The sequence below is a fragment of the Girardinichthys multiradiatus genome, chromosome 7, assembly GCF_021462225.1.
Source record: "Girardinichthys multiradiatus isolate DD_20200921_A chromosome 7, DD_fGirMul_XY1, whole genome shotgun sequence".
Lineage (NCBI taxonomy): Eukaryota > Metazoa > Chordata > Actinopteri > Cyprinodontiformes > Goodeidae > Girardinichthys > Girardinichthys multiradiatus.
The window spans coordinates 11,777,631-11,793,407 of NC_061800.1; the positions used below are offsets into that span (position 1 = coordinate 11,777,631).

Below are 15,777 nucleotides of genomic sequence, written 5' to 3' on the forward strand. Positions count from 1 at the left end.
CATAACTGTACATGATTATTTGAAGGTTGATGTTTTTTGTATTAAAAACCATTTTCTTTTATTGGTTGGATGAAATATGCTAATTTTGTGAGATATGAATTTTGGTTTTTCATGAGCTGTATGCCAAAATCATCCGTATTAAGACAATAAAAGACCTGAAATATTTAAGTTAGTGTGCAATGAATATAAATATATGAATGTTAAATTTTCATCATGACATTATGGAAAATAATGAACTTTATCACAATATGCTAATATTTTGAGAAGGACCAGTACAAGTTCTGCATAGTGGTCAGAGGGATTTTAAGCCATTGTTCTTGCAGGATAATGGCCAGGTAACTACGTGATACTGGTGGAGGAAAACGTTTCCTGTCTCGCTCCTCCAAAACACCCCAAAGTGGCTCAATAATATTTAGATCTGGTGACTGTGCAGGCCATGGGAGATGTTCAACTTCACTTTCATGTTCATCAAACCAATCTTTCACCAGTCTTGCTGTGTGTATTGGTGCATTGTCATCCTGATACATGACACCGCCTTCAGGATACAATGTTTGAACCATTGGATGCACATGGTCCTCAAGAATAGTTCGGTAGTCCTTGGCAGTGACGCGCCCATCTAGCACAAGTATTGGGCCAAGGGAATGCCATGATATGGCAGCCCAAACCATCACTGATCCACCCCCATGCTTCACTCTGGGCATGCAACAGTCTGGGTGGTATGCTTCTTTGGGGCTTCTCCACACCGTAACTCTCCTGGATGTGGGGAAAAGAGTAAAGGTGGACTCATCAGAGAACAATACATGTTTCACATTGTCCACAGCCCAAGATTTGCGCTCCTTGCACCATTGAAACCGACGTTTGGCATTGGCATGAGTGACCAAAGGTTTGGCTATAGCAGCCCGGCCGTGTATATTGACCCTGTGGAGCTCCCGACGGACAGTTCTGGTGGAAACAAGAGAGTTGAGGTGCACATTTAATTCTGCCGTGATTTGGGCAGCCGTGGTTTTATGTTTTTTGGATACAATCCGGGTTAGCACCCAAACATCCCTTTCACACAGCTTCCTCTTGCGTCCACAGTTAATCCTGTTGGATGTGGTTCGTCCTTCTTGGTGGTTTGCTGACATTACCCTGGATACCGTGGCTCTTGATACATCACAAAGACTTGCTGTCTTGGTCACATATGCGCCAGCAAGACGTGCACCAACAATTTGTCCTCTTTTGAACTCTGGTATGTCACCCATAATGTTGTGTGCATTTCAATATTTTGAGCAAAACTGTGCTCTTACCCTGCTAATTGAACCTTCACACTCTGCTCTTACTGGTGCAATGTGCAATCAATGAAGACTGGCTACCAGGCTGGTTCAATTTAGCCATGAAACCTCCCACACTAAAATGACAGGTGTTTCAGTTTCATTGTCCAACCCCTTTATGCACCTTCTAAAACTAAACTACTACATGGGAAAGTACTATTAGGCTAATATAATTGCTAAAGGCAATGATCTTGAGATGTAGCTTGGACCGTGTTAAATAGCTATGCACTGAAAGAAATGTTGATTTGACTCCCATTGATTTGTCTCCTATTCTGAAAATTTCACAAATTGGACATACCGTATATGTATGCCTTTTTGTTTTTGTTTTAGTTGTTAGGCGTTTGCTATGTTAGTATGACAGTCCTAAATAACTTCTGCTGTGACTATTCAGTATAGCATTAGTGTACTTCTCAACAATAGTTTTATAGCCTATTATTAAACAACCAGGGGTGGAAAGTAACTAGTTACATTTACTTGCATTACTGTAATTAAGTACAATTTTTCTGTACTTTGTACTTTTTAAAGTAGTTTACAAATGCTGACCTTTTACTTGAGAATGTTTTGGTTTAAGTATTTTACTTTGTAAGTAAAACGAAGTAAAAATTAAAATTATTCCTTTGTACCAAGGAAGTCAAGGAAGATCAATATTTAGGTGGCAGTTGTGCACTTTAATTAGTATCTTTTTGTTTGAAGTGTAATAGTGTAAACTGTCCTATTCAAAGAAGGGTAAGGCCTTACATGACAGCTGCGCAGTAACATTTGTGTTTTGTTCAAAGTGTAAAAGTGGTGTAACAGATTTTGTTTTAGTTTTCATTTGTTGTGCATTTTAATCTGTATTTCTTGTTTGAACATCAATAATGTAGAATAACTTATACTATTTCCAAAAGTATTTGGTGCCACCACCAAATCAATTAATTCATGTGTTCCACACACTTACATGGTTGCAAGTTTATGAAGTTTAGTGTGGAGAAACTTAAATGGCCTGCACAGAGTTCTGACCTCAACCTTCATGAACACCTGTGGGTTGAATTGGAACAGAGGCTGCAATTATGGTTTTCTCATCTAGTCATGAACACACTCCTAAACCTTGAGGAAGATGTTTACAGAATAGATAAAGTTGCTGTTGCTGGCAACGGTGGGTCCATCAACAAACTGGACCTTACAGATTAAGTATAGGATGTCATCAAAGTTCATGTACATGTAAACGTAGACAGACAAATACTTTTGGCAATATTTAAAGAAGGGTAAGATTTTACATAATAGTTGTGCAATTTAATTAGTTTCTTGAAATACATTAGTGTGAATCGTCTTATTCAAAAAAGGTTCAGACCTTCCGACAGTTGTGCAATGAAATTTGTGTCTTTATCAAAGTAGATACACAAATTTTCTTAAGTATTCTTCTATTGGTGCAATTTAGAAATGCCTTATTTTAATTGAATTTATTTTGTACCTCTGCCAAAGAGGTTATGTTTTTGACGGCTTTGGTTTGTCTGTCTGTTTGTTTGCGTGTTTTTTTGCAAAATAAATCAAAAAGCTCTTTGATTTTGATGAGATGTTTTAAACAAGGCATCATGATGTGGAATTTTGGTTTGGTATTTGTTTCCGTTTATTCAGTCAGGTGTTTTTCTGTTTACTCCAGTGCATGGTTAAATTGTAGTTCTATGTTTCAGGTGCGTTTTTCTTTTCTAATAGGTTGTCTAGGTTTTGCTTTGCTCAGTGTTCTTATGGGTTTGATGATTGTCTGTTGTTTTTAGTTATGAAGTTTATTTCCTGCCCTGTCCTTCTTGTCTCTGTTCTCTCCCCTGTGTTCTGGTTCTCTGGGTTTGTTTAAAGTTTGTACCTCGTCTAGCTCCTCATGTTCCTGTTACTCCTAATTTGGTTCACCTGCCTCTCAGTCTCCTAGTCTGTCCACACCTGGGTCCTGTTCTCCCGTTATTATCTGCCCTATTGTTTCTGTTCACTTACTTCTGTATTTAAGCCTGTTTGTGTTCATTGTTCCCCGTGGTGCGGTGATGTCTTTTTGGATTTTGTCCTTTGCTTCAGATCCTGTTATGTTAGGTTCTGTTTTTGAAATACCTTGTGACGAGGATTATCTTGTCACCCTGTGCCACATGCCTGCATGTAAGTGGACTCTTTAAATTAAAGATGGAGCTTCCAACTCAGTCTGCTTCCTCGCTCGTCTGCATTTTTGGTCCTGCACCAAACAGCATTATGACACAAGATGCGTATTACATCAATGAACAGACAATTAGAGTTTGGTGGTTATGCAGAGCACCATCTTAATCCAAGATGTTTTTTAAGCATTTTTCATCATTGTGAGATAGGCCATTCTTCTGCACTTTAGACAACAGGGACGTTGTTGCCGTCACCAGTGTACTCCAGAAAGAGGTGCTTTTAATGTAATCCTTCAAGTGTGAATAATTGTATTGCGTCAATGACCCAATTACCTTGGTGGAGGTCTGTGCTCTCTGGGTGCTTTTTTAGTTTGTATTAGTATTGTATACTTGTCTCTTACTCTGTGTTTGTAGTATAATTCTAAAATAGAAAATTCAAATAAATGTTGGGTGCCTGTGACGGTACATGATAATCTAAATGATATGTCATGGCGGAGCATGTCCACCATGCTGGCTGATGCCAGCCCTGTGGAGGGCGGTGCAACAGAGGGGTTGTTTGCCCAGGGCACCTAACAGACTAGTACCGCCCCTGCAGTGTGCTGCTGGTTGCTTATTTAATCTTAAATAAACCGTTTTTCTTTGAGAGTTGTGAAAGTAGAGGAAAAGTACGGAATTTGTGAAATACCATCTACATCCAATGGTATACAGTAGCACAAAGGCAGCTATTTTCTTTTTTTTTTTGTTTATTTATTTATGTTAGCAACTTTACAAATTTATGTAGGCATACTCACTTTTTGTTGCTAATGTAAAGTTCTGTCAAATATTTTGATTTTAAGTCTAAAGTAGATAATAAATAGGAAACTTGGCTTGTGATGCGAGTCTTTGCATGCTAGGTTTTAATATATGAAATAAATGGAACATTATATTATTGATACCTAGACAGAGCAACAGGTTTTCTTTTCTTTTTTTTTCTTTGTTGGTTCAGCCCTAACAAAAATTAAATAAGCAAAAACAGTCGGAAACTTCACAGAGCTCAAAGACACAGAAGTTTCCACAATTTTTTATTACAAAAGTAACCAGCATTGTACCCAATAGTGCTTTACTAGATGTGCAAAAAAGTAACACATAGAATTGATATAACAAACCTTTTTTTCCTTAAAATGGTCACATGACTTATCTATACTTTAATTTTTCAAGGATTTCTTTCTGCACCGGTTGCCTTTATTGAACGTTACCAGACAGAAAATGAACAGCGAGAGAAGGGTGAAAGACATGCAGCAAAAGTCTTGAGGTCGGAATTGAACCAAGGATGGCTGCATCAAGGACTATACCCTCTGTACTTGGGGTGCCTGCTCTCGCTACATCCAGCAACACCGCATATCTATCCTTTTTGTTTCTCAGTTTTTTATGGAAAACAAGCTAACATAAAACAAATATGATATGTTACAGTATAGAAATAGAGGATATTATGTAATAGTGGAATATGTAGCAGATTCTGCTGATGGTCCTGAAAAGCTTTTCTGTCATACAGGAAACAACAGACACAGTGAGGGAAGTTCTTCAAATCCTGGGGAAGACCCGTTGTTTCATTCATTAAATTCTTCAGAACATACACACACAAACATAACTTGTCTGCTGAAACAGATTAGTTGACAGTTAACCGAAACTGAACAACTATAACTGAGGAATTACACTTGAAACACAGTTTTAAATGCAAAGCATTACATTTATAAAAGCACAGTGAATAATGATTTGAAATACTTTGTGGATTAAAGAAGAGATGTTGAACTTTTAAGAAATAAAAAAAACACCACTAAAAACTGTTGAAACATTCACTAACTCATAAACATATACGTTAATATGTGAGTGACGCAGGAAGTCAGAAGAAACTGGCCTTACTAAGGATGTTGTTTCTTGAGCAGTGATGGGAAAACCAGTAGGTGAGTTGAAGCCACTGAGTGAGAAGGCGAAAGCTTGAGGCGTGTTGTGGTTGTGTGTTGTGGGGAGCCCCTGCAGGAGTGGGTTATACACCCTGTCAATGTGTATAGCAACAGCAGTGAGAGGAAACTGGCCAGAAAGGAGATCCCCATGCTTTCTCTGCAGTCTCACTGAAAACTATAGGTACAAGCAGTTCTACAGGAAAGACATGAAACTAATGTACTGACATCATCACAAGCTAAAGCAGAAGCACCATGTTTAGTTCTTCGTGATGAAACCCCTATTAGAACAAAGAAAGTGTTTGAAGCAACAATCTTAACATGAGAATAAGGTAAATCACACATTTATTCTTGTTTCACGCTGCTGCAAGGTTCCTGTAAAATCTCTACAGCATGATTTAAGAAATATAATTTGGTTGCACTTAGTCCCTTTCCCAACTCATTGGTAAATACAGAGAATAAAATGGGGGGTAAATCAGATACTGGGGGTAATAGCATTTGCATAAACATCGGTATTGTTTTTTTTACTGCAACAAACAGACCTCTGTTAGATGAATAATTTCCAAATTGCTCAGGGTCGTTTTAGTGAAACCTTTATAAACAAATCTTTTGAGGAGAAGTTTTAGATTTACTGGATCAAATCAGTCAGGCACTCATTTTCTACGGCTTATTCCATAGTGGGTCGCAGGGGAGCTGGTGCCTATCTCCAGCAGTCTATGGGCGAGCGGCGGGGTACACCCTGGACAGATCGCCAGTCCATCGCAGGACAACACACAAACAACCACACACACACTTATTCATACACCTAAGGGCAATTTAGAGTGACCAATTAACCTAACAGGCATGTCTTTGGACTGTGGGAGGAAGCCGGAGTACCCGGTGAGAACCCACACATGCACAGGAAGAACATGCAAACTCCATGCAGAAAGACCCCCGGCCGGGAATCGAACCCAGGACCTTCTTGCTGCAAGCCAACAGTGCTACTGGATCAAATACTTTAGCTAAATCGATAAATAAAGCTTCCAGTAGCAGTTTTTAATATGGCTCACTGTTCAAAGCAGCATTCTATCAGGGGGCAGCACAAGTGATGGGGACAATAGAAAAACCTTATCTGTCAGCTGAGGTCCAAAACAATTTTCTATTGCTTATTTGCATGTCCAGTTAATGGACATTCCACTGTGTTTTACATAGTGTAACCACTGTAATAAAAATTCTCCAGTTCTACTTCAGTAGAAAACGAAACGGTAATGTCCACATTTCAACCAAACCTTGGCTATCGGACAGCTGGCATCAGATTGGACGAGAATACTCTGGTATACAAAGTAGCTTATGGTCAGCTCAATGACTGCAGGGCCCCTAGGTACTGTGGCTGCACAACAAGCCCAAGTCATCACCCATACAGTACCATGCTTGACAGGTGGTATATTCTGGTGTGCTGATATGCTTGTTATTGTCCCAGGATGGTGCTCTGTTTTATGGCCAACTCACATTCAGCTTCCCAAATCCTTGATATTCTTCTTATGATCCTTTAAGAGCGAAGAGGCTTTCTCCTGACAACCGTTTCAAGGATCATACTTTATTTTTTTCTAACTACCATCATGATAAACCTTAATACTCAACAGGCTAACTGAGCACTGTAGAGTCTGAGATGTATGTTGTGGGTTTTTTACAATTTCTCTGAGCATTGTGCAGTCTGACCTTGGGGTGAATTTACTGGAAAAGATGCCAACACCTGGCTAAATTGGTAACTGTCTTATTGGTTGTGCACCTGCAAATAATCTTTCTCTCATTTTACAGTTCAAATTGCTTCTCTGAAGTAATTCCTGATGTCTTTCCATCTTTGGACTATCCTAACACACATTTCCAGGTGAGCAAATGCTGCTATAGGTAAATTCACAATATAATGTAATGTAATATAATAGGTCAGGTCAGGCAAAGGTCAGGTCAACTATCAGTGCTACCAGCTGCTCAGTGATCTTGCGGTGGGACAGACATGCCAAAACAGGGGACAGCCTTTCACAAACTGTTTCCACAAAGTCTAAAACACAACCCAGTTAAAAATATCATTACATGTAGTAGCGTCTGTTGGAGCCGGGAAAGCCTGCATATAATGATTTATGTGAGAAAACTTCGGACTCAATGGTGGTTTGGGCCGAGCATTTCCTCTGTTTGCACGTCAGACTTTCATCAAAACAAAGCTATTATGGACAATAAATCAATTATGAGGTTCATGTACCACTGCAATTTTAAGTAGAGGAAAGTTTACTCTGTATTTTTGCTTAACCGTGGAACTTTGCACAAACTCTAAACAAACCATGGTGAAAGTAAACATATGGTATATGAACAGCATGCAAGCATCAGTGCTGATGGCAAAACATACATTTCCATTTTAGGCATGAGGTCTTACTCAGTTTGCTTAAAGCAAAAAAAAGTATAGATGTAAATGAAGGGGTTCTGTTAAAAGGGTGTACTTACTATCTTGCCATGTGGTAGATAACTCTCTTGGCATGTTCATTTACAATTGGTATTAATTTTAGCACATTTTAACTTGGTTTTGGTCTCATTTTAGTACTCTGTAGTCATTTAGTTTCACTCTAGGGCCCTTTACATATTTAAGGGAAATATTTTTTTAACACACACAATGACTCTGACAAGGAAAAGCTTTTCACCTCCCTAACTTAGTACCTGTTTCACACAAGAAGATCATTGGTGGTGCACTACCTCTTACTTTCATGTCGCATGTTAAAAATTTTGATTTTATTTAATTGTAATGATTTATTCATCAGGTCATTGCATATTAATGAAAATGTACAGTTATATATGCACATTGCAGTTAAAGCTACTTTACATGTGCAGTCCATTGTTTCATGTTAAAACAAACAAACAAAAAGACACATACTTTTAAATACTGGGTATAAACCCTACAGCCAAACACCCACATATGAGTTAATATATGCTTCAATTCAATTCAGTCAGTCAGTCATTTTCTACCGCTTATTCCATGGTGGGTCGCGGGGGAGCTGGTTCCTATCTCCAGCAGTCTATGGGCGAGAGGCAAGGTACACCCTGGACAGGTCGCCAGCCCATCGCAGGGCAACACACAAACAACCATGCACACACTCATTCATACACCTAAGGGCAATTTAGAGTGACCAATTAACCTAACAGACATGTCTTTGGACTGTGGGAGGAAGCCGGAGTACCCGGTGAGAACCCACGCATGCACGAGGAGAACATGCAAACTCCATGCAGAAAGACTCCAGGCTGGGAATCAAACCCAGGACCTTCTTGCTGCAAGGCAACAGTGCTATCAACTGCGCCACCGTGCAGCCCTCAATTCAATTCAATTCAATTCAGTTTTATTTATATAGCGCCAATTCACAACACATGTAGTCTCAAGAAACGTTACAATGTCAAATCAATCGAATCACACAGATTTCAAGTCTGTTATATATATTCCAATTAATCCTAACTATTAAACAGTGCTGTCGGATTCAGATAATTATTATTCAAATTGGTTAAAAGTTTGTCTGTCTAAGGAAACCCAGCAGACTGCATCGAGTCGAGTCAGCTCCCGGATGAGCATGTGGCGACAGTGGACAGTAGCTTGGATTGACTTTGCAGCAATCCCTCATACTGATCATGCATGTAGCAATAGTGGCGAGGAAAATTCCCTTTTAACAGGAAAAAACCTCCAGCAGAACCAGGCTCAATGTGATTAGCCATCTGCCACAGCTGACTGGGGGTTTGAGAGAGCAGAGGCAAAACAAAAATAACACAGAAGCACTAATCCAGGAGTATTTTCTATAGGAAAGAAAAGTGAAACATTAAGTGAAACATGGTTATAGCTCCTTTAGAGGCTTCATCTAGGAGAGAATGACTGCTAAGCAGATTAACTCCCACCCAGTTTTCAAGTCTAGAGTATGAAAGAAAGCACATATAGTTAATCACAGTAGAAGCTGAGCCAGTAGCTATGTCTAGGAGAGACAGGGCTAAGTGTATCATCGGTGGAATGTGAGCATTACGTTATTGGCAGCAGCAGCTTGGCCGATGTCCCACTCCAGGAAGGTGCCACAGCTAAACACAGAGCCAGGCCAGATGTTGCTTCTAGAAAGAGAAAAAACAGAGAGAACGTAAAGTAAAAAGCGGAAATTACAGCAAATAACAAAAATTGGAGAGTAGTATGAGAATGTTGCAGAGAGAGTGAAATGGTCATTATGTCCTCCAGCAGTCTAAGCCTATAGCAGCATAACTACAGAGATAGCACAGGATAACCTAAGCCACTCTACCTATAAGCTTTATCAAAAAGGAAAGTTTTAAACCTAGCCTTAAAAGTAGACAGGGTATCTGCCTCACGGACTAAAACTGGGAGCTGGTTCCACAGGAGAGGAGCCTGATAACTAAAGGATCTGCCTCCCATTCTACTTCTAGAAACTCTAGGAACCACCAGTAAACCTGCAGTCTGAGAATGAAGTGCTCTGTTAGGAACATATGGACCAATCAGATCTCTGATGTATGATGGAGCTAGATCATTAAGGGCTTTATATGTGAGGAGGAGAATTTTAAATTCTATTCTGGATTTAACAGGGAGCCAATGAAGGGAAGCTAAAATAGGATAAATATGATCTGTCTTTTTAATTTTCATCAGAACTCTTGGTACACATGGTTTTAATGCTAAAACATCTAAAACAATTAATAAACAGAGAAATCCATCCACAAAATAGATGTTGCTCTTCAATATTGTATATGAGGAGTTAAACTTGATATCAGATTTAACTTCTGTGGAAACATATTTTTATATTTCCCCTAAAAGTTGTAAGACTAGAGAATTTTCAGACTGAGAAGAGTTATTTGTTCCACAGTGTGGTAGACCTGAACAATAGGACATTCTGAATAAAGGAAAGAAATGTCAGTCACAACAAACTACAGCATGTTTACATTGTGGAGTGACATATTGTCACATTGTTTTGGTCGTTTCATTTTAATGGCACCATTCCATGAAGGACTTTCCAATCATTACAGCTTCCCACTAAATAACAATCAAACCAAACATGACAATCATTTAGATGTTAAGGAAATAGCATTCGCATAAACCTCTATGATCTTTTTGAGATGAGGGTTGTTTAAAGAATGTAGAAGTTGGCTTTGGTTTTGGTCCTTCTCAGACAAGGTGTTAGCTTCAGCCTCTGGGATCAACTAATCTGAATTTACACTGGATGCAGACTCCACATCTGTTATCTGCTACAGGTAAGATACTAACTACTTATAACTACTTGACAGAATCGCACTTCAAAACCTTTGAACTATCCCTTTAATGTTAATGTTCTCCACTGTGTTTTAAAGTGCAAAACAATTACCCCTGTAAAAATGGAAACAGCTTCATAATGGTATGAAACAAGTGCTTGTGTTAACGATGGCAAACAGACATTGAAATGAGACAAAAAGATTGGAAATGACCATTATTCACAATGAAATGCTGGGATTGAAATTGTCCGTCATCTCGAGACAAGACGAGGCGAGACGAGACGAGAGATATTTAAGTGTCATGATGACATAAGTGCAACGTATTTCTAAAGATTTTGTGTTATAATGATTCTATTTGAAACTGCTTGTCCAAACATCTGCAATAACTGTGCCTGCACTGAACATAAAGCAAAAAAATATTTTTTTGGTATATAGATATTTTGTTCCGTGTTATTGATTGCTTATTGGGTTAATTGGGATTATTGTCTTTTCCAGACATGTTGCTTTTTATTTTTTATTTGTAACTATGAATATCATTAGTCCAGTCAGGCAGTTAGGTTAGAAGTAGAAACATTTAAATCTGACAGGACAAACTACTGACGACACTACATAACTCTGACAGATGTATTTTTTAAAGACGTGCCGTGCTGTCATTCTCTGTCGCTTTTGCTGACTAAAGAGTAACAACGTAGCCCAGCAAACATCTAGGTTAGGACAACAAAGACTGTGTTTTGGAGAGTCCATCACAAAGCCCTGATCTCTAAGGAAATGGATGTCAACCTCTGATTTTAAGAAAGTTACAAGAATCTCTAAAAAAAATCTCTCTCATACACATTATTCTACCATTTAGCAAGATACTGTTTTAATAAATCGAACTAAAATGTTTCCATTTTAGTTTGATTAAATGTCAGACAGTGAGAATTTGAAGTGTCTGTTTTATAAATGTATGCATAAATGTATAAATATCTGGTTTTAGCTGTATGTAAAGAGCTTTGGAGGACTGCATTACCAGTGAAGATGTGCATCTACTAAATGATAGAAAACCCCCAAAAGCTAAAGTAATTACAGGTATTACTTCACAGATACTCACTCAACTACCTGATTAGACTTTGTGGGGTCTGCATCAGGAACAGGAATTATTCTCCATCTTGGTGGGTTAGCAGCTCAGTATATTTTTTCAGCCAACATTTGTTTCTAAATTTTCCTAGGAGTTAATGTGTTAAATATGTCCTTCTTCTATAAAACAAAACAACAACAGTACTAAAATGTCAGCGACATGATTTTTATGTAACATATCAACAAGAAAACCAATGATTAACATTACGCTTGCTGAGCCCTAAAGGTACTGCAGTAGTATCTCCAGACGTACTATGGGAAACAAAGCCTGACAAGTAGTGAGTCTGCTCAGCAAATTTGAATTAACTGTGTGAAACTGATAAAATGTAAAGTATGCAAAAGCTGTACGGTGTCTAAGCTGGTTCAAACAAAGCGTAATGGTGGCTGAGTGTGCTTTGCTTTTGTGCTGGGAAACAAAATGTGTACCGTTTTAATTTTAGATTTCTTAAAGTTTTTTAGTGTAAACCTTCATCTCATACCTTAAGATGTTCAAAAAGACCAAAGCATGTGACGTTTATTAGAAGACATCACAGTGTTACAGCAAAACAGCACACAGACAATTGGCCTACCACAGAGCATCTGGGTCAAATTGGGGGTGGATTTAGTCTTAAGTTATATGTAAAAGCAGGATTAACACCCTTAGGGGCCCCTTGGCACTAATACAATGGCCCCAATGTTTAGGTAGATAAGGTGGAAAAACATAAAACATAAATTCTTACAGATGATGATCACCATAAAAATTGTGAAAACAGCTCATCTGATCAGGTACAGTAGCATAATCCCATCCAGTACTTTAAAGCACGACATAGAATGATCGCTTACAGTAAAAAAGCAGCTATGGTAAAACGGAAGTAAATTTCCTTTAGGTTCCAGCGTTTTGCAGGTTTCGTATTTAGGGTGTTTTAGGTGCATTTGGTTTTTCATAAGCTCTTCCATTTTATCTTTGTCTTTCTTTAATAAATGATATGATGGAAGCTGTTGATTGTGTTTTTGAACAGTTGGGTTAGACTAACTAATTTTACAACCAGGCAGATTTGACTCACCTTCTGAAATAAGAGAACATTTGCAATGACTTTAAATCAGCAGCAGCAGATCACACGGTAGCGCTGCAATCATGCTAAAAATAATGACCCCAGTGCACTAACACCTCAATAGTTCTCACTTTTAAGGGCATTTCAGTCCTGACTGGTTCTTCGTTAGCCCAGAACCCAGCAACTCCCCTCATGTGACTCTTCCAGTTAGGTGATGATAGCAAAACTCTCCCTGGTTTCACTACTGCTGGCTCACTGTCCTCAGATAAAGTGCAAACCTACTTTATTAAAGGCATTTTCTAAGGAAGGTATACATTCAAAGGTTTTTTTTAATGCATTTGTGATTCCTTTTATTAAGTCTGTGCTTTGCAATCTTCCAAGATTTCTGCAGAGGCAGAACATCAATAATAAACAGAATCTGACCGCACTGTTTGAAAGTTAGGATGATTTGAAAGTCTGTATGATTCGATTGAACTAACTTTGTACAGTAAACTGGACATATCAGTTCATAAATATAAGGCGTTTGCAATAGTATGTCATCTAACTCCCTGTCTGCTGTTCAGGAAGACATGCAGAAAGGAGCAAGAAACAGACATATCTACTAGAACATCGCTGAACCATTTCTGAGTCTTTACAAACTTTTTTTTAGATTCTGATTGATTTTCAAAGTTTACGCCACTCTTTTTTGGGAGTGAATCCCAAAGGGCACTCTTTGAGTGAATACAATGCCCTGATGGTAGGTCAAGGGTATTCAGAGTGCTTAAATAACAGGTGTGTAGTGCATGGCACTGGTTTAGCCTCAATGCCTGGCAAAAAAACATGGGTCAGTTATTGTTTTCTTGGCTCAAACAGAACTACATATATATGTTGGGCTCAGTGCATAAGAGTTAACAGACTTGATCAGAATTAGCAAATGTAGCTTGGCTTAGTCTTTGGGATATGTGTTCACAAACTGTTAATCAATATCTTTTAGGTTTCAGACAAAAAGAATACTTTCTTATGTTATCTTTTCAGTGTTACCTTTTGTCACCAGCTACTCTTCTTGAGAACCACTGCGTTTCCAAGCATTTATGGCTAAATTACCACAAGACAACAACTTGCAATAGCAAATGTTAGCTGCCAGTATCCCAAAAATACAAGAAGACATGAAAGATTGAAGTCAACCACTAGTAAATGGACAACAAAACTGGTAGTGCATTACCAAAATCTATTTAGTACCCGGTTTTGGGGCAGATCAAAGGCTGAGCGTGTGAATGGGAGACAGAATCTCTTAAGAATTTGGCAGATGCCAGATGATAATCTTGCGAAAAGCTCGGGGAGTTTTGTTTTCGTAGTAAAAATACCACAACCGCAACAAAAATACCTTAGAAACAATTAGCCTATTTTTCAGTTTAGCCTAGGGCTCAACTAACCTAATTGTTTTTCTGAAGAAAACACATGGTTGGTGTTTCCAGATTGATGTGTGCCTCTTGTTATTATAGTACAGTTAAGACCAATAAGGATATGTTTGTTGGTAAATATCTATTCCAAATGAAAGGCTAGAGAGATGAGCAAAGTATTACACTGGATGGTTGTTTATGCTGAGCCATCTGCGTGGAGATTATGCAAAGAAAGATTACTGCAGCTGTCCTCTGTGGAATGAACGGGTGTTATCGTAGTGCACCTGTGTATGGATGAGTGGCAGCAGGCCTGTGTCATGCCTGTGTATGCTCGTCCTCTTCTGTGGCTGCAGCTTTGCTACCTGCTTGCCTCGCGTGCCATTTGAGAAGTGACTCAGTGTGTCCCGGCCACGCGTGGGTAAGCAGCGGGGGCCATTAACACATTAAACACACTGACAAACACAAACACAATTGATTTGCATGTACTGAGAAGCACATATTGTACTCATGCAAGCAAACAGACTGCCATAGAGTGGAGTGCCATTAAAGGTTCCACTACGTCTGCTGACGAAAACACATCCTAATCTTTTCTGTGACTCAGACTCTGACATCATGTTTTGGTGTTGATTTCCAGTGTGCTTTCCATCTCATATTGGACTATCATAGGTCATGCTTTTTCATTGCAGGAAGCAAACATTTTTAGGTGATTTAAATCTTATAATTGAAAGTTATGCGAATGCAGAAATGTTGGCATTTTGTTAGGATTAGCCAAGTGATCTAACGAAGTGTGGCATTGTTTATCTCGTTAAAAGGATTTCAGGCCAAAGGCATGTTAAACATCATGTTAACATTCAATCTTTTGTCAAGGTTTGTGTAGCGGAGGATCGCGGAATGCAGACGGGCAAGCAGCATGACGGTAAATGAAATGATTTAATTAACAAAAACTTACTACAGAGGGTGATGGCAAAAATAGACATGAGCAGGCTGGCAAAACAGGCTTGGCAGGATCAAAAAGGACAGACATGAACAGAGACAGTGATCCAAAATGTTTCCGCAAGGAATGAACAGAACAGATGTATATATATGGAGCAAGAACCAGGTGAAACAAGGAGACTGAATGCTAGGTGCAGGTGAACCGAATGAAGGTTATTTAAGACAGCGGAGAACAAAACGTGGCTGGAGCAGAACACTCTTGAATGCAAACTTAAACACAACTAGTAAACCATGAAACTAAAGCATAACCAGATCCAAAAAACCTAACCTGACAAAACATGAACTGGAGGACAAAAACTACAGCATGACCAGGAAAATAACAGAAGCATGATTCAAAACCTATCAAGAATAAAAATAATAAGAAGAAGAACCCAAAAACACCCACAAATCATGACATCTTTAGATTTGATTTGTGTTGGAAGCTGATAAAATTGGCAAATTTGAGGATTTAAGAGCCAAATGATAATGGTTAGATATCTGGATCAGGGCATCTCCATAACTGCAGCTCCTATGATATGTTTCGAGTGATCAGGTCACACGAAACTGGTCCAATGACAGAAAAAAAATCCTTTATACAAAAAAGGAAGGAAAACAGCAATTATAGCTGAGTTTTTATAAAAAACAAGGTTAATGCTGGATCTGATAGAAAGGTG

The 15,777-nt window shown here is 38.7% G+C and overlaps 1 long non-coding RNA gene across 1 annotated transcript in view; it reads left to right on the forward strand.

Moving 5' to 3' along the window:
• LOC124871774 overlaps positions 1–15,777 on the forward strand; it is a 42,258-nt gene that overhangs the window by 2,946 nt on the left and 23,535 nt on the right. Inside the window, exon 2 of the long non-coding RNA XR_007039113.1 lies at positions 7,159–7,228. This is a non-coding gene — a long non-coding RNA (uncharacterized LOC124871774). The remainder of the gene's footprint in view (positions 1–7,158; positions 7,229–15,777) is intronic.